This window comes from Tachypleus tridentatus, chromosome 13, assembly GCF_004210375.1.
Source record: "Tachypleus tridentatus isolate NWPU-2018 chromosome 13, ASM421037v1, whole genome shotgun sequence".
Lineage (NCBI taxonomy): Eukaryota > Metazoa > Arthropoda > Merostomata > Xiphosura > Limulidae > Tachypleus > Tachypleus tridentatus.
Genome location: NC_134837.1, coordinates 261,928,386 through 261,948,917, shown reverse-complemented (window position 1 = coordinate 261,948,917; position 20,532 = coordinate 261,928,386). Strand labels below are relative to the sequence as shown.

The 20,532-nt window shown below is 34.5% G+C and overlaps 3 non-coding genes across 3 annotated transcripts; all 3 read right to left on the bottom strand.

Moving 5' to 3' along the window:
* Window positions 1-959: 959 nt before the first annotated feature.
* TRNAH-GUG (transfer RNA histidin (anticodon GUG)) lies at window positions 960-1,031 on the bottom strand. The gene has a single exon. It is a non-coding gene; the product is annotated as a tRNA-His (tRNA).
* A 6,064-nt stretch (window positions 1,032-7,095) lies between these two features.
* TRNAH-GUG (transfer RNA histidin (anticodon GUG)) lies at window positions 7,096-7,167 on the bottom strand. Its single transcript has one exon. It is a non-coding gene; the product is annotated as a tRNA-His (tRNA).
* A 6,071-nt stretch (window positions 7,168-13,238) lies between these two features.
* TRNAH-GUG (transfer RNA histidin (anticodon GUG)) lies at window positions 13,239-13,310 on the bottom strand. The gene has a single exon. It is a non-coding gene; the product is annotated as a tRNA-His (tRNA).
* Window positions 13,311-20,532: the final 7,222 nt, after the last annotated feature.

Genomic DNA, 20,532 nt, shown 5'->3' with positions numbered 1-20,532 from the left:
GATCCTAAATATTGATGTAGTTTGTTTAAACTGTTCCAAATTGTCCGTGTCAGTATTCTCTGGTGAAGACATGCTGTATGAGGCCAAGAAAGTTTACTTTTGAATTGTTTAGTTTCGCGAGGACATATTTTCTCATCATTATTTTTCTTATCTTCATGACGAAGATTTGAAAGAATTTTCTGTAAATTATTTGGGAAAATTTATACGCGAGAAAAATGTCCATTTTTCTATTACATTTTCTCCACATATTTTTGTGCCTGCAACGAGGACCTACTTTTGTATTATGCAGTTGAGTTTATATAATCACCCTAAAAAACACCTAATCTGATAACTGTCGTCAAGATGGTGAAATAGTCACATGTATTATACCGTTGACCTCATGTCCTTTGTGATAGTATTATAAAACATTTCTCATGATAACCATTTACGTATTACTAGAAATTATGAAATAATAATATAAAAACTGAATTGTAAGGGAGTTACTTTGATACGTTTTAAGAAATATAACCTTTCTTTGCAACAGTTTTTTTCACAATATGGAAATTATTGCAGTGTGTATGAAGATTTTTCAATATCATTACGAGGTAATGTAATGAAAACACGTACTACTAAACAATTTTATATTCAGAATTAGAAAGAAGAATTTCGATTACATATTTACCTTTCTTTATTCTGTACAATGAAATAAAAGCTAGAATGTATTGGATTAAGGTGTTATCTAATTTACAAAGTGCTTTATTTCTGTTTTATAATGTAAAAAGTGTTAATTTTGATAAATATTTTCCGTTGGCGAATACGATCCAACAGGTGAATTTCTAAAGGTAAATAAATCGTGTAAGATAACATCACGCGATAAGTTACTCAAACCTTGATATTCGTTTTCAAACGACAAATGTTGTAAGAGATTACCTATTTGTAATGTCGCCCTTAAGGTTAATTTTGGAAAAAGTAAACGTGTGTGCCGTGATCAGGATTCGAACCTGGGTTATTGCGGCCACAACGCAATGTCCTAACCACTGGACGATCACGGCAGGTGTAAATAATTTTGCGTTTTCTTCTTTTTTTCATAGAATTTGCAGCGAGGTAACAAGTGACAACCACGAGGCGAATGTGTTTCAGTCAAGACTGCTGATTCAGAACAAATTTTTTAACTACATCACGTGTATTGTCTCAGTTTTACTGACGTTTGGAGGCTACTATTATCTTGTTAATGGACTTATTTAAACAGTTTATTTCACACAAGAATCAACATATACATACCCGTTTTAGATTAAGAAAATAAATTGTGAACCGGTCGTTTAAGTATCGTTTGATTTTTGATATTTTTCTTCTTTTTACCTGTAGATATTGGGATATTTACAATTAAAGTTTTATCATGATCTGAAAAGATTATTATCTCACGTTTGACATGTGTTATACGTGTAATGATAAAATCAAAGTATTTCACCGTACATATTCCTTAGTGCGCATCATTGCCACTAGAGATTTAAATGTGAGCAGAATTGAGAGGAGAAAATGACCTTCACGTTTGAAATTTAAACGAAAGTCTAAAGTGAGTGAGTTATCTGATGTTCGAAACGTACTCATCCGTGGTGCGGTGTGTGATTTAAAATCTCACTTTAGTCTGAAGTTTTTCTTTTCTTCTCCAGATTTAAAAATTATAGAGGACACGAAATGTATGAAAAGTGAAGAAAAAAACGTCATATAAATGTATGTGTGTGTAAAAAGAATAAGAAAGTTTTGTTTAGTTCAACATATTGATGAAGACGTTTCGCCGAACTGGTATAGGTGAAGTAGTTACAGTGAAACGTGAAATCGAAACAAAGATCTAAGTTACATAATGAGGAAAACTTGGCTTATTTTCTTCATAATCACATTTATGCTTTATAGATTCACAATAATAACGGGGCCAAGTATTTCACTTCTTTTAAATTTTCTCTTACTTAAATTTGTTACATAGTTTCAGTATTTTCTTAATGTGATTTATTTAGTTTTTTGATATAAAAGAATGGATTGTCAATACTGTAGAATTTTGAATGATGTAGGTGAGAAGACGCTATCGAATGCAAATTTTCGAATGATAACTCATCTTCACATAAAGATTTAGGTGTTGTACGGACGTGACCACTCCATCTTTCACTCAAAATTCACGCAAGAGAAATAAAACAACACAATGATACAACACATTAAAATCTTACACATCAACTGCCAAGGAAATCTCAAAGAGAAAAGGATAGAAATATACAACATAAACAAACATATAAACGCCAACATAATCATCGTTTCAGAAACACTTTGCACAGAAAAACAAAACACCACAATCCCCGGATTCATCTCACACAACATACCTCACTCAGGAAACAACAGAGGTATAATAACTTACTTTAGTACAAAAATATCGCATCTAATCTCGATAGAAGATTCCTTTAAATCTGACATTAATGAGACCATTTTTTGTAATATCCACTTTAAGAACCGGCTAACTATTCCGATTCTAGCCATATATTGCTCACCAACCAAAGATATCGACATTAACTTCCTTCAAAAATGTGTTAATCGTAAACCCAAACCAATTATTATTGGAGATTTTAATTCACCGCACACAGAATTAAGGGGTAACAGAGACACACGCAGAGGATCGTGCATAAAAAATTTTATCTCTAGCAATAAAATGCACTTAATTAATGACAATACACCTACACACTTCTCAGCCGCTAACGGCTCATACGATGTACTCGATTTCATCATTGCACCCAAGGACATGGTTAACAGAATATCTAACTTTAAAGTGCATGATGAAATCACCAGTGACCACTTCCCCATGTCATGTATGATTCACCTGCGCCACCCTGCTGTGGCGTACGTGACTCCTTCCGCATACACCTACACTGAAACAGACTGGCTCACTTTTAATACCTCTCTGGACTCATACCTACCCCATCCAACCGAACATGTAAATAACAAAACAGAACTAGAACTATGTTGATCAAATTACAGAAGCCATAAAGAAAGCCATAAAAACACAATTCCTAAATCAAAAGAAAACAATCACTTATTCAATGGACTCTAACACCAGAAATTCACGCACTAGTAATCAAACGCAGACAATTAAGACGAACACACTACATCACAAGCGATCCACACATTAAAACAGAAATCAATAGAACAAATACAAAAATTAAACAAGAAATTAAAAAAGTCAGAGAAAACAATTGGCATAACTTCTGTAAAAAACTTAGAAAAAACCAAGAACAATCCAAAATAATTCTGGAAAAAATTCAAGAGTGTTGCTTCAGACAAAAACACAAATCACATGCTACAACATATCACACACAACAATAAAATCGCAAGGACGGACGAAGAGAAAGCTGACTTATTAGCTGACTATTACAAATCCTCTTTTAGCGATTTAAACTCAGCAGATTTCGACACACAACACCAACACCATGTCAACAACTACATAAATACAAACCAAGCTTCATTCTCACCAGGATTTCCCGGCGTGACACTAGAAGCATACTCAAATTCAATCAATAGAAAAATAACCACAATCGAACTGAAGATTAATATCAAAAACTTGAAGAACACTTCCCCCGGACATGACCAAATACCAAATATTATTCTCAAAAAAAGTTCCACTCTCCTACTACAACACCTCACAAACATCATGAACATTTCACTAGCGACCGGCTATTACCCTGACACGTGGAAAAAAGCCATCATAACAACGATCCCCGAGAAACAAACTAACAGAACAAATCCAGATAATTTCCGCCCCATCAGTCTGTTAAGCTGTCTTGGCAAACTGATGGAGAGAATTATCTCCAACCGTCTCCTCCATTTTTGCGAATCAAACAACATCCTTCCAGAATCTCAAAATGCCTCCAGTAAAAATAGACAAACAACAGATCACCTCACACGACTCACCGAATCAATCTACAAAGCTTACAACAACAATCAAGTAACCATCGGGGTATTCCTAGATGTCAAAAAAAAGCATTCGACAGCGTTTGGCACAACGCCATCATATACAAACTAAATCACCTACAAATAAATCCCACGATAGTCAAATGGATTTCAAATTTCCTAACCAATAGAACAGCACAAGTAAAATTCAATAAAACCATATCCAAATTATTTAATATAACGGCAGGAGTGCCCCAAGGATCAGTCCTCTCTCCACTTCTATACATAATTTTCGTCAGTGACATACCTTTTCCAAATCTAACATACACACACAATTCACAATACGCAGACGACATCGCAATCTGGAGCACCTCCAGAAACCCAGTAATGGCCACGTCTCGTGTACAAGAATCACTAAACAACGTCTCAACACGGAGCAACAAGTGGAGGGTCGTGTTAAATCCGACAAAAACACAAGCAATCATCTTCTATAGAAAACTAAAGAAGCAAAGAAAAAATCTAGAAAAAATAAAACTATCACTTGGAAACACAACCATTAACATGAGCAAAAACATCACAATCCTTGGCGTCACTTTCGACCCAAAACTAACATGGAAAAAACACATAAACAATATACACTCATCAATCAGAAAAAGGATTTCATATCTAAAGACTATAACTGGCAAACAATCGAAATGCGCACCGAACACCATTATACAAATATACAAGGCTTACATCCGTCCACTAATAGAGTACGGATGTCAAGTAACATAAAATATGTCAACCAACACACTCCAAAAAATCCAAGTGCAGCAAAACAGAATATTAAAATCCGCATTCAGTTTACCATCATTTACGCCAACAAATTATCTACACCAAATCAGTAATTTACCAACTATAAGAGATAGAATGACAGAACTTTCTCTCAAATATTATCTAAAAGCAGAAAATAGAAACAAACTAACGGCATCACTACACAAATTATCAAGTGCACCAACAAAATACATATCACCTTACAACATATTTCAAGAATCACAATCCACTCAACAAAGAATCTAAATAAATAAAATCCATGTTATTTATATGTATTCCTTTTACAGGTACAGGGCACACGACAGGCAAAACTTTCGGCGCCTGTCGTGTGAAAGTGGGTTTTCTCAGGGCACTCCCGTTTCCCCACATCAACTCTTTTGCCAGACCCTGAATCGTGCCGTTTGATTTGATCTGGATTTGAATGAATTATATTCATATTCACATCTGCCCAACTTCTTCCTTTCCGGACAAGTCCCGGCCTTTCTTTCCACTGCTGCCTTCGCCTCCACCCAAAACAGCATTTAGAGAGACATCCTCCACCCAAAAGTAAAAAATAATAACGATAATTAATTTATTAAAATAATAATAATAAAAATAATAATAAAAAATCACCACTTAATCTTAATAACAATCCACGAAAGGGGACGAAGAGGAACTACAAAGTTCCTGAACAAAGTCCCAGTTGGGGAGAGAACTCTTCTGATTTTTCTCTCTCTAAACTGAACCCCTGCCACGGTAGTTTAGTTTAGTTTAGGACGTGACAATCAACTCCTTAGTATCGGTTGAAAGTTATTGTTGACTGGCTTCTTTCTATTAGGTCAGTAAATCAAATATAGAGACAGCTGAAAATTTAACTAATAGGTTCGTAGTAAATACAATATTCTAACCATAGGTTCATAACACTCTTACGAGTGCAGAAGATGTGCTACGCCAAAATATGTATTTGTCTCTTTCAGGTCTCGAATTTGCGTTATTACTTTCATAACCAAATATCTTTACCACGAGATGCTACGAGAAACAAAATTTGAGGAATTATTGAGAATTACTTCGCCGAATTTTGGCCAGTTTTTGTGGATTAGCTACAAAGATATTTTTCCGCAGGAAAAACACATTAAAAAAAAACTCTTGAACATGCTCATTGTTAGTAATTATAGTGGGTCAATATGTCATAAAAAAGCATAATATTGTACGAACAACATTCACGTGTTTCAGCCACTTTCAACTGTACTTAGTGCAATTACACTCTTTTACATGTGTAAACCCCGCGATATAGGCCAAAATTGTCTATATTGGCCATTTGAATATCTGGGTTTCGTTCATTTTCTTCAGCAAGGAAGTACGATGTTGGAAACAAAACATGTACTACTCTTGTGTAGGCCAAGTTACATGGGCTTTGGTAAAAAGATACGTCCTGCCAGATCCTAAATATTGATGTAGTTTGTTTAAACTGTTCCAAATTGTCCGTGTCAGTATTCTCTGGTGAAGACATGCTGTATGAGGCCAAGAAAGTTTACTTTTGAATTGTTTAGTTTCGCGAGGACATATTTTCTCATCATTATTTTTCTTATCTTCATGACGAAGATTTGAAAGAATTTTCTGTAAATTATTTGGGAAAATTTATACGCGAGAAAAATGTCCATTTTTCTATTACATTTTCTCCACATATTTTTGTGCCTGCAACGAGGACCTACTTTTGTATTATGCAGTTGAGTTTATATAATCACCCTAAAAAACACCTAATCTGATAACTGTCGTCAAGATGGTGAAATAGTCACATGTATTATACCGTTGACCTCATGTCCTTTGTGATAGTATTATAAAACATTTCTCATGATAACCATTTACGTATTACTAGAAATTATGAAATAATAATATAAAACTGAATTGTAAGGGAGTTACTTTGATACGTTTTAAGAAATATAACCTTTCTTTGCAACAGTTTTTTTCACAATATGGAAATTATTGCAGTGTGTATGAAGATTTTTCAATATCATTACGAGGTAATGTAATGAAAACACGTACTACTAAACAATTTTATATTCAGAATTAGAAAGAAGAATTTCGATTACATATTTACCTTTCTTTATTCTGTACAATGAAATAAAAGCTAGAATGTATTGGATTAAGGTGTTATCTAATTTACAAAGTGCTTTATTTCTGTTTTATAATGTAAAAAGTGTTAATTTTGATAAATATTTTCCGTTGGCGAATACGATCCAACAGGTGAATTTCTAAAGGTAAATAAATCGTGTAAGATAACATCACGCGATAAGTTACTCAAACCTTGATATTCGTTTTCAAACGACAAATGTTGTAAGAGATTACCTATTTGTAATGTCGCCCTTAAGGTTAATTTTGGAAAAAAGTAAACGTGTGTGCCGTGATCAGGATTCGAACCTGGGTTATTGCGGCCACAACGCAATGTCCTAACCACTGGACGATCACGGCAGGTGTAAATAATTTTGCGTTTTCTTCTTTTTTTCATAGAATTTGCAGCGAGGTAACAAGTGACAACCACGAGGCGAATGTGTTTCAGTCAAGACTGCTGATTCAGAACAAATTTTTTAACTACATCACGTGTATTGTCTCAGTTTTACTGACGTTTGGAGGCTACTATTATCTTGTTAATGGACTTATTTAAACAGTTTATTTCACACAAGAATCAACATATACATACCCGTTTTAGATTAAGAAAATAAATTGTGAACCGGTCGTTTAAGTATCGTTTGATTTTTGATATTTTTTCTTCTTTTTACCTGTAGATATTGGGATATTTACAATTAAAGTTTTATCATGATCTGAAAAGATTATTATCTCACGTTTGACATGTGTTATACGTGTAATGATAAAATCAAAGTATTTCACCGTACATATTCCTTAGTGCGCATCATTGCCACTAGAGATTTAAATGTGAGCAGAATTGAGAGGAGAAAATGACCTTCACGTTTGAAATTTAAACGAAAGTCTAAAGTGAGTGAGTTATCTGATGTTCGAAACGTACTCATCCGTGGTGCGGTGTGTGATTTAAAATCTCACTTTAGTCTGAAGTTTTTCTTTTCTTCTCCAGATTTAAAAATTATAGAGGACACGAAATGTATGAAAAGTGAAGAAAAAAACGTCATATAAATGTATGTGTGTGTAAAAAAGAATAAGAAAGTTTTGTTTAGTTCAACATATTGATGAAGACGTTTCGCCGAACTGGTATAGGTGAAGTAGTTACAGTGAAACGTGAAATCGAAACAAAGATCTAAGTTACATAATGAGGAAAACTTGGCTTATTTTCTTCATAATCACATTTATGCTTTATAGATTCACAATAATAACGGGGCCAAGTATTTCACTTCTTTTTAAATTTTCTCTTACTTAAATTTGTTACATAGTTTCAGTATTTTCTTAATGTGATTTATTTAGTTTTTTTGATATAAAAAAGAATGGATTGTCAATACTGTAGAATTTTGAATGATGTAGGTGAGAAGACGCTATCGAATGCAAATTTTCGAATGATAACTCATCTTCACATAAAGATTTAGGTGTTGTACGGACGTGACCACTCCATCTTTCACTCAAAATTCACGCAAGAGAAATAAAACAACACAATGATACAACACATTAAAATCTTACACATCAACTGCCAAGGAAATCTCAAAGAGAAAAGGATAGAAATATACAACATAAACAAACATATAAACGCCAACATAATCATCGTTTCAGAAACACTTTGCACAGAAAAACAAAACACCACAATCCCCGGATTCATCTCACACAACATACCTCACTCAGGAAACAACAGAGGTATAATAACTTACTTTAGTACAAAAATATCGCATCTAATCTCGATAGAAGATTCCTTTAAATCTGACATTAATGAGACCATTTTTTGTAATATCCACTTTAAGAACCGGCTAACTATTCCGATTCTAGCCATATATTGCTCACCAACCAAAGATATCGACATTAACTTCCTTCAAAAATGTGTTAATCGTAAACCCAAACCAATTATTATTGGAGATTTTAATTCACCGCACACAGAATTAAGGGGTAACAGAGACACACGCAGAGGATCGTGCATAAAAAATTTTATCTCTAGCAATAAAATGCACTTAATTAATGACAATACACCTACACACTTCTCAGCCGCTAACGGCTCATACGATGTACTCGATTTCATCATTGCACCCAAGGACATGGTTAACAGAATATCTAACTTTAAAGTGCATGATGAAATCACCAGTGACCACTTCCCCATGTCATGTATGATTCACCTGCGCCACCCTGCTGTGGCGTACGTGACTCCTTCCGCATACACCTACACTGAAACAGACTGGCTCACTTTTAATACCTCTCTGGACTCATACCTACCCCATCCAACCGAACATGTAAATAACAAAACAGAACTAGAACTATGTTGATCAAATTACAGAAGCCATAAAGAAAGCCATAAAAAACACAATTCCTAAATCAAAAGAAAACAATCACTTATTCAATGGACTCTAACACCAGAAATTCACGCACTAGTAATCAAACGCAGACAATTAAGACGAACACACTACATCACAAGCGATCCACACATTAAAACAGAAATCAATAGAACAAATACAAAAATTAAACAAGAAATTAAAAAGTCAGAGAAAACAATTGGCATAACTTCTGTAAAACTTAGAAAACCAAGAACAATCCAAAATAATTCTGGAAAAATTCAAGAGTGTTGCTTCAGACAAAACACAAATCACATGCTACAACATATCACACACAACAATAAAATCGCAAGGACGGACGAAGAGAAAGCTGACTTATTAGCTGACTATTACAAATCCTCTTTTAGCGATTTAAACTCAGCAGATTTCGACACACAACACCAACACCATGTCAACAACTACATAAATACAAACCAAGCTTCATTCTCACCAGGATTTCCCGGCGTGACACTAGAAGCATACTCAAATTCAATCAATAGAAAAATAACCACAATCGAACTGAAGATTAATATCAAAAACTTGAAGAACACTTCCCCCGGACATGACCAAATACCAAATATTATTCTCAAAAAAAGTTCCACTCTCCTACTACAACACCTCACAAACATCATGAACATTTCACTAGCGACCGGCTATTACCCTGACACGTGGAAAAAAGCCATCATAACAACGATCCCCGAGAAACAAACTAACAGAACAAATCCAGATAATTTCCGCCCCATCAGTCTGTTAAGCTGTCTTGGCAAACTGATGGAGAGAATTATCTCCAACCGTCTCCTCCATTTTTGCGAATCAAACAACATCCTTCCAGAATCTCAAAATGCCTCCAGTAAAAAATAGACAAACAACAGATCACCTCACACGACTCACCGAATCAATCTACAAAGCTTACAACAACAATCAAGTAACCATCGGGGTATTCCTAGATGTCAAAAAAAAGCATTCGACAGCGTTTGGCACAACGCCATCATATACAAACTAAATCACCTACAAATAAATCCCACGATAGTCAAATGGATTTCAAATTTCCTAACCAATAGAACAGCACAAGTAAAATTCAATAAAACCATATCCAAATTATTTAATATAACGGCAGGAGTGCCCCAAGGATCAGTCCTCTCTCCACTTCTATACATAATTTTCGTCAGTGACATACCTTTTCCAAATCTAACATACACACACAATTCACAATACGCAGACGACATCGCAATCTGGAGCACCTCCAGAAACCCAGTAATGGCCACGTCTCGTGTACAAGAATCACTAAACAACGTCTCAACACGGAGCAACAAGTGGAGGGTCGTGTTAAATCCGACAAAAACACAAGCAATCATCTTCTATAGAAAACTAAAGAAGCAAAGAAAAAATCTAGAAAAAATAAAACTATCACTTGGAAACACAACCATTAACATGAGCAAAAACATCACAATCCTTGGCGTCACTTTCGACCCAAAACTAACATGGAAAAACACATAAACAATATACACTCATCAATCAGAAAAAGGATTTCATATCTAAAGACTATAACTGGCAAACAATCGAAATGCGCACCGAACACCATTATACAAATATACAAGGCTTACATCCGTCCACTAATAGAGTACGGATGTCAAGTAACATAAAATATGTCAACCAACACACTCCAAAAAATCCAAGTGCAGCAAAACAGAATATTAAAATCCGCATTCAGTTTACCATCATTTACGCCAACAAATTATCTACACCAAATCAGTAATTTACCAACTATAAGAGATAGAATGACAGAACTTTCTCTCAAATATTATCTAAAAGCAGAAAATAGAAACAAACTAACGGCATCACTACACAAATTATCAAGTGCACCAACAAAATACATATCACCTTACAACATATTTCAAGAATCACAATCCACTCAACAAAGAATCTAAATAAATAAAATCCATGTTATTTATATGTATTCCTTTTTTACAGGTACAGGGCACACGACAGGCAAAACTTTCGGCGCCTGTCGTGTGAAAGTGGGTTTTCTCGGGGCACTCCCGTTTCCCCCCCCACATCAACTCTTTTGCCAGACCCTGAATCGTGCCGTTTGATTTGATCTGGATTTGAATGAATTATATTCATATTCACATCTGCCCAACTTCTTCCTTTCCGGACAAGTCCCGGCCTTTCTTTCCACTGCTGCCTTCGCCTCCACCCAAAACAGCATTTAGAGAGACATCCTCCACCCAAAAAGTAAAAAATAATAACGATAATTAATTTATTAAAATAATAATAATAAAAAAAATAATAAAAAATCACCACTTAATCTTAATAACAATCCACGAAAGGGGACGAAGAGGAACTACAAAGTTCCTGAACAAAGTCCCAGTTGGGGAGAGAACTCTTCTGATTTTTCTCTCTCTCTAAACTGAACCCCTGCCACGGTAGTTTAGTTTAGTTTAGGACGTGACAATCAACTCCTTAGTATCGGTTGAAAGTTATTGTTGACTGGCTTCTTTCTATTAGGTCAGTAAATCAAATATAGAGACAGCTGAAAATTTAACTAATAGGTTCGTAGTAAATACAATATTCTAACCATAGGTTCATAACACTCTTACGAGTGCAGAAGATGTGCTACGCCAAAATATGTATTTGTCTCTTTCAGGTCTCGAATTTGCGTTATTACTTTCATAACCAAATATCTTTACCACGAGATGCTACGAGAAACAAAATTTGAGGAATTATTGAGAATTACTTCGCCGAATTTTGGCCAGTTTTTGTGGATTAGCTACAAAGATATTTTTCCGCAGGAAAACACATTAAAAAAAAACTCTTGAACATGCTCATTGTTAGTAATTATAGTGGGTCAATATGTCATAAAAAAGCATAATATTGTACGAACAACATTCACGTGTTTCAGCCACTTTCAACTGTACTTAGTGCAATTACACTCTTTTACATGTGTAAACCCCGCGATATAGGCCAAAATTGTCTATATTGGCCATTTGAATATCTGGGTTTCGTTCATTTTCTTCAGCAAGGAAGTACGATGTTGGAAACAAAACATGTACTACTCTTGTGTAGGCCAAGTTACATGGGCTTTGGTAAAAAGATACGTCCTGCCAGATCCTAAATATTGATGTAGTTTGTTTAAACTGTTCCAAATTGTCCGTGTCAGTATTCTCTGGTGAAGACATGCTGTATGAGGCCAAGAAAGTTTACTTTTGAATTGTTTAGTTTCGCGAGGACATATTTTCTCATCATTATTTTTCTTATCTTCATGACGAAGATTTGAAAGAATTTTCTGTAAATTATTTGGGAAAATTTATACGCGAGAAAAATGTCCATTTTTCTATTACATTTTCTCCACATATTTTTGTGCCTGCAACGAGGACCTACTTTTGTATTATGCAGTTGAGTTTATATAATCACCCTAAAAACACCTAATCTGATAACTGTCGTCAAGATGGTGAAATAGTCACATGTATTATACCGTTGACCTCATGTCCTTTGTGATAGTATTATAAAACATTTCTCATGATAACCATTTACGTATTACTAGAAATTATGAAATAATAATATAAAACTGAATTGTAAGGGAGTTACTTTGATACGTTTTAAGAAATATAACCTTTCTTTGCAACAGTTTTTTTCACAATATGGAAATTATTGCAGTGTGTATGAAGATTTTTCAATATCATTACGAGGTAATGTAATGAAAACACGTACTACTAAACAATTTTATATTCAGAATTAGAAAGAAGAATTTCGATTACATATTTACCTTTCTTTATTCTGTACAATGAAATAAAAGCTAGAATGTATTGGATTAAGGTGTTATCTAATTTACAAAGTGCTTTATTTCTGTTTTATAATGTAAAAAGTGTTAATTTTGATAAATATTTTCCGTTGGCGAATACGATCCAACAGGTGAATTTCTAAAGGTAAATAAATCGTGTAAGATAACATCACGCGATAAGTTACTCAAACCTTGATATTCGTTTTCAAACGACAAATGTTGTAAGAGATTACCTATTTGTAATGTCGCCCTTAAGGTTAATTTTGGAAAAAAGTAAACGTGTGTGCCGTGATCAGGATTCGAACCTGGGTTATTGCGGCCACAACGCAATGTCCTAACCACTGGACGATCACGGCAGGTGTAAATAATTTTGCGTTTTCTTCTTTTTTTCATAGAATTTGCAGCGAGGTAACAAGTGACAACCACGAGGCGAATGTGTTTCAGTCAAGACTGCTGATTCAGAACAAATTTTTTAACTACATCACGTGTATTGTCTCAGTTTTACTGACGTTTGGAGGCTACTATTATCTTGTTAATGGACTTATTTAAACAGTTTATTTCACACAAGAATCAACATATACATACCCGTTTTAGATTAAGAAAATAAATTGTGAACCGGTCGTTTAAGTATCGTTTGATTTTTGATATTTTTCTTCTTTTTACCTGTAGATATTGGGATATTTACAATTAAAGTTTTATCATGATCTGAAAAGATTATTATCTCACGTTTGACATGTGTTATACGTGTAATGATAAAATCAAAGTATTTCACCGTACATATTCCTTAGTGCGCATCATTGCCACTAGAGATTTAAATGTGAGCAGAATTGAGAGGAGAAAATGACCTTCACGTTTGAAATTTAAACGAAAGTCTAAAGTGAGTGAGTTATCTGATGTTCGAAACGTACTCATCCGTGGTGCGGTGTGTGATTTAAAATCTCACTTTAGTCTGAAGTTTTTCTTTTCTTCTCCAGATTTAAAATTATAGAGGACACGAAATGTATGAAAAGTGAAGAAAAAACGTCATATAAATGTATGTGTGTGTAAAAAGAATAAGAAAGTTTTGTTTAGTTCAACATATTGATGAAGACGTTTCGCCGAACTGGTATAGGTGAAGTAGTTACAGTGAAACGTGAAATCGAAACAAAGATCTAAGTTACATAATGAGGAAAACTTGGCTTATTTTCTTCATAATCACATTTATGCTTTATAGATTCACAATAATAACGGGGCCAAGTATTTCACTTCTTTTTTAAATTTTCTCTTACTTAAATTTGTTACATAGTTTCAGTATTTTCTTAATGTGATTTATTTAGATTTTTTTGATATACCTTCACAAAAGAATGGATTGTCAATACTGTAGAATTTTGAATGATGTAGGTGAGAAGACGCTATCGAATGCAAATTTTCGAATGATAACTCATCTTCACATAAAGATTTAGGTGTTGTACGGACGTAAATTATAGATGTGTGAAAGTAGTATTTCAGATGTATGCGTATCTTTTATTTCCACATGTACTTCCAAACGGGCCTTTTTTCTAATACCAATACTCGTCGCTTGATCTGAACGATAAAAGGTAAAGGATTATTTTCAACGCTATTAATATACATGCAGCTTAGTATTTCGGTTGGTTTTGGTTTTTGGAATTTCGCAAAAAGCTACTCGAGGGCTATCTGTGCTAGCCGTCCCTAATTAAGCAGTGTAAGACTAGAGGGAAAGCAGCTAGTCATCACCACCCATCTCTAACTATTGGGCTACTCTTTTACCAAAGAAAAATGGGATTAACCGTCAAGTTATAACCCCAAGGTTGGGAGGGCAGGCATGTCTGGCGCGACTCGGGCGCATAATGCGACCCTCATATTACGAAGCGCACGCCTTAACGCGCTAGGCCATGCCACGCCCAGCTTAGTATTTCAAAACTTACTATTTAAATGACATATTTTGATACTTAAACAGCAAATTATTCAATTTCTTTCTTTTAATAAGAGCTTAGTTTAAAATCAAATTTTCCTATTAAAAAAATGAATGTGTCAAATGGCTATATTTAAGTTTTTAGAAATTTTATTGTGCTATTTGTCAGCTGGTGTGCTTATTAGTGACATCTGCTTGTTTTAGAATAATGTCGGCGTGTTACTGAGTTGTTGAAATACTAATGGTTATAGTTTGAAGAAAAATATTTTGAAGTAAGTTATTCTAAAAAAGTTTTGAGAAAGTTCTAATGCACGCTCTTATTGAATCCTTATCTTTAATGTAAACACCTCGAGTTGATTTGTATGCCACACTTCACCACTCTTTCACATTGATGTATAGATTAAAAAGTTTCAGTTTCTACGCACTCGCGATTGAGCAAACTTCGAGCTGTATCGATGAACGTGTGTAGAAAGTTTGTAAATCTGTTGTGGTGCTTTAAATATCGTATAGGAAAAAAAAACAACCGAGAATGACTTAGTTGAAATATTTGGCTCTCGCATTCAAGAAAGTATGCTTTGGGTTAGGTTGGAGAAAAATACAACTTTCTGTCTGTCATCCAGAGAAAAAGCTGATGGAGACCTGAAGATCAAAATGATCAATATTTAATATAAGGTATTAATTTACAAAGAAATGTTGAAACTTCAAAAATGCGAACTTTGTAGCAAACAAATGGTTAAAAAATGTTATGAAAAACAATAGGAACACGGGTGACAGATGTGGCACTATGTCGGTGAAAATATGATACATCTCGATTGAGCTTCAAAACGAACACAAAGGCTCAAAGGTAGATCGAAGTGATGAAACAGTTGTAAAGAGACCAAAAGGAAAACGAGAAAAATTAGCTGGACGAAAGAATCAGAGAATGAAGAAAACAGAAAATTAAAAGATCAGAAAGAACGAAGCAAGAAATTAACAGAGGAATCACAAGAATGCAACATTAACAGAAACATTACAAAATCGAGTGTGAAATCGAAGAAGCTATTAAAGATTAGGACCTAAAGATTGATGTTGCAAAAGGTCTATGTGATGTATAGAAAGATTATAATAATATTAAATAAATAAAAAAAACCATCAAAAATGAAAAGATATTTTACTAAATCAAGAACATCAAAGAATCGGATGGAAAGTACAGAAGTCTTAGAAAAAGATCAAAGGAATACTGCAGAACATTGAAAAGGAATAAATAACTTCAACACCAGGATGAAACATCTTTAAACTGAATTAGAAAAATCATCCATATCTCTCTCTACAATGACTTTAATCACAAAAACCTAGACACAAAATGAAACTCCATGACTTTAGACACTAACATCTAGACACAAAATGGAACTCAACACGTACTTCTAAACATAAATTAAAAATAATTTGGTTTACCGCAATTATGTTTCCACCTATGAGTGCAGAATTTTCTTGGACTACTACAGGTGCATGAATAAATCGCGAAGCTACAGAAATTAGCAGACCGTATCAATAAAGTTATCCAATCAACATACTATGACGGAAAGATGACATAGAAGAACGTTAGCCACACTTTGGAATAACTTTGCATGCTTGAAGTTCTGAACAAGGGCTATTAATTTTGCTGCAAACATAAAAAACCAGATTTAACAATATTAATCAACCTTGCTAAAGAAGGTCATAATAACGTTTTGTAACGATTTTAAACCTCATAATCTGGTCCTTTGTTTTACATATTCAGGTCTCTACTTTGTAAGTGAGAGACTCTAATAATGCATCTACAGTCCCAACCAAGAAAACTTGATTTGTGACAGAAGGATACAAATAATGAACTCTCGGATTGACAAAGCTAAAAGTTTGCATTTGCGAGATTGTTCAGTGGTATCACATCTCGAGCTATGGACTTTCTGATACGCAGCCCGGAAAAGTAACTACTAAAAATAAAACTGTGGTGTAAAATATCAAACAAAATCTAAAGTCGTTTTATTTTTTATATTTAAATGTTCACATCGAAAGCTGTTAGGATTCTGCAGTTATTTTATAGAAACGTTTTATTATTTTATACAAACTCAAATAACCATAATGTGCTATTTTTCCCAAGGTCATAATTAATTTTGTAATACTTTCTAAAGGCAACTTATGATCTATAAACGTGTTTCATTGTTTAAGACTTGGCTAATAAGAATAGGCTCAGTATGTCCAGGTTGTTAAGGCGCTGAACTCGTAATCTGAAGGTGGCGGACTCGAATCTCCATCATACCAAACATGTTCGCCCTTTCAGCTATGGAGGCATTATAATGTGATGGCCAATCCCACTATTCGATGGTAAAAGGGTACCCCATAAGTTAACGGTGGGTGGTGATGACCAGCTTTTTCCCCTTTAGTCTTACACTGCCAACGTACGGACGGTTAGCGCAGATAGCCCTCGTGTAGCTTAGCGGGAAATTAAAAATACACTTAAAAGTACTGATAAATATTTGTTGATTTCCTGTGTTTTTCTTGGATTCTCATCCATAATAAATCATATCACACATCAACTTGTTACATCAGAGTTTTATAGTGAGTATTGAATAAAATATCTTAGTTGTTACCCATTTATTAACGATATCTTAGTTGTTACCCATTTACTAACGATATCTTAGTTGTTACCCATTTATTAACGATATCTTAGTTATTACCCACTTATCAACAATATCTTAGTTGTTACCCATTTATTAACGATATCTTAGTTGTTACCCATTTATTAACAATATTTTAGTTGTTATACATTAATTAACGATATCTTAGTTGTTACCCATTTATTAACGATATCTAATTTGTTACCCATTTATTAACGATATATTTGTTGTTACCCACTTATTAACGATATCTTAGTTGTTACCCACTTATTAACGATATCTTAGTTGTTACCCATTTATTAACAATATCTTAGTTGTTATACATTTATTAACGATATCTTAGTTGTTACCCATTTATTAACGATATCTAATTTGTTACCCATTTATTAACGATATCTTAGTTGTTACCCATTTATTAACGATATCTCAGTTGTTACCCATTTATTAATGATATCTTAGTCGTTACCCATTTATTAACGATATTTTAGTTGTTACCCATTTATTAACGATATTTTAGTTGTTACCCATTTATTAACGATATTTTAGTTGTTACCCATTTATTAACGATATCTTAGTTGTTACCCATTTAATAATGAGTAGCATTGTTGTTTGATAAAGTATTTTAGTACCTTAACTGTGCTAAAACTGTGGGTTTTCGTGTGGTTTTACTATCTCAACTATTAAAATGTGTGTTTGCGTTCGGTTTTAGTATCCTAACAATGAACTCTGACGAGTAATTACAAACACATTTTAATGAACTTTACATAGTGACAAGAAATGTTGTAAAAATTGTATCCTGCTATCGTAGCTGTACAATAACCACTTGTTAAGTTCCACAAGTGTAGAATCAATATACTTACGACGTGAAAATGTTTGTTTGTTTGTTTTTCGAATTTCGGGCAAAGCTACTCGAGGGCTCTTTGCGTTAGCCGTCCCTAATTTAGCAGTGTGAGACTAGAAGGAAAGCAGTTAGTCATCACCACCCACGGCTGCCTCTTGGGCTACTCTTTTACCAACGACTGTCACATTATAACGCCCTCACGGCTGAAAGGGCGAGCATGTTTGATGCGACAGAGATTTAAACCTAAGACCATCAGATTACGAGTCTAACTCCTTAACCCACCTGGCCATGCCGGGCTGCCGTGAAAATGTCTTTATTACCTACAATAACTGTAAGTTAGGTAAGTACGTTCGTTAATAACCTAATATCAAAGTGACACTCATGTCGACAGATGGCACTACGAACAAAGCAAAATAACACGATATCCAGAAATGTTTCTGTCATAGTTATTGAGTGTAACATTATAAACACTAAATCAAATATCATTCAAAGTAATACGTTATAGTAAAACGTATATCCAATACGTTTTTTTGCAGTTCAACCAGTAGTATTTGGTTGATCAACAACATCAGTTTGCAGAGAACCACTGCTTCTTTTTTATCTCTGGTATTAGTGTTCGTCATCTTTACATATCATACAAGTATTGGTTATCTTTAACGAGTACACAGCCGTTGGTTACCATACTATTGTTGGTTATTGTTAACTAACATATTTATTCCACATGGTCCAACTGTGCGCTTGGGTATTTATAAAATTAAAGATTGGGTTTCGGTACCTGCAATGAGCATAGCCCAGATAGACTTGTGTATAACTTTACATTTAAATACAAAACAAATAAAGATAAATTTAAATATATCGAAGGACATTCTAAAATATATAACAAAGTATTGCTTACTTATGTAGTTTTAACGTAATTATTTATACATTTTACAGTTCCGTTTAGATTGTTTTTTTCAATTTTTAATTTGTAACAAGTGCAAAGGAAATGTTATGAAAACATCTGTTTACCGCAAACCTACACTTTCGAAGTACGTTTCTACCTCGTGAAATTGAGTTTCGATACATGTGCCGCTCAAACTATATATACACTGTTGGCCAAAATCTTAAGGCCAATGAACATAAAGAAAAATATGCACTTTGCGTTGTTAGAATCAACCATTTATTTTAGTAGAGCTTTGAAAGATGAAAATAATTAAAGGGAAAATAAAAATAAAAAACTTTAGCATTTAATAGGGAAAATTTGAACACTATGGAATTAGCCCAAATACCAGCTGGTCAAAAGTTTAAGACCATACTGAAACGAAGCGTTAATCATTAAACACGTAACAAAATTTAGTCATTTGTGTTCAAGCATTAGCGTTGTCAACATCTCCCACTGACATCTCCTTGGGTAAAAACATGGCAAAGACTAAAAAGTTGAGAGAATTTGAACATGGCAGAATTGTCGAGCTGCAAAAGCAAGGTCTCTCTCAACGTGCCATCGCTGATGAGATTGGGCGTAGCAAAACTGCTCTTGCAAATTTCTTAAAAGACCTTGAGGGATATGGAATGAGAATTTCAAATGGTCGGCCCAAGAAAATTTCGCCGGCATTGAGCAGGAGGATTTGACGGGTTGTCTGGCAAGAAACCAGCCAATCGTCGAACCAGATTAAGGCTCTTACAGACGCAGAATGCAGCTCAAGAACAATAAGACGACATCTAAGAGAGAAAGGCTTTAAAAAACCGTAAACGTCTTTAAAGGCCACGCCTCCTCACACACCTCGAAACAGCTCGGTTAAACTTTGCTGAAAAGCACCAAACATGGGACGTAGACAAGTGGAAGAAGGTTTTATCCTCTGATGAGAAAAACTAACTTGGGTGGTATTGATGGCTTCCAACGTTGCTGGCACGATAAGGATATCCCACTGGAGACATTTTCTACACGATACAGTGGAGGAGGTTACATCATGATCTGGGGTGCTTTCTCTTTCCATGGAACAATGGAGTTTCAGATTATACAGGAGCATCTAACAGTAGCTGGCTACATTGGCATGTTCGAGAGAGCACTCTTATTGACTGAAGACCCTCGCTTGTGTGTAAATGACTGGTTCTTTCAGCAGGACAACGCTGCAAGCTACCATGCCTACAGGACAAAGGACTTTTTTCATGCTGAATAACGTGTTTCTCTCGGACCATCTAGTGTGTTCGCC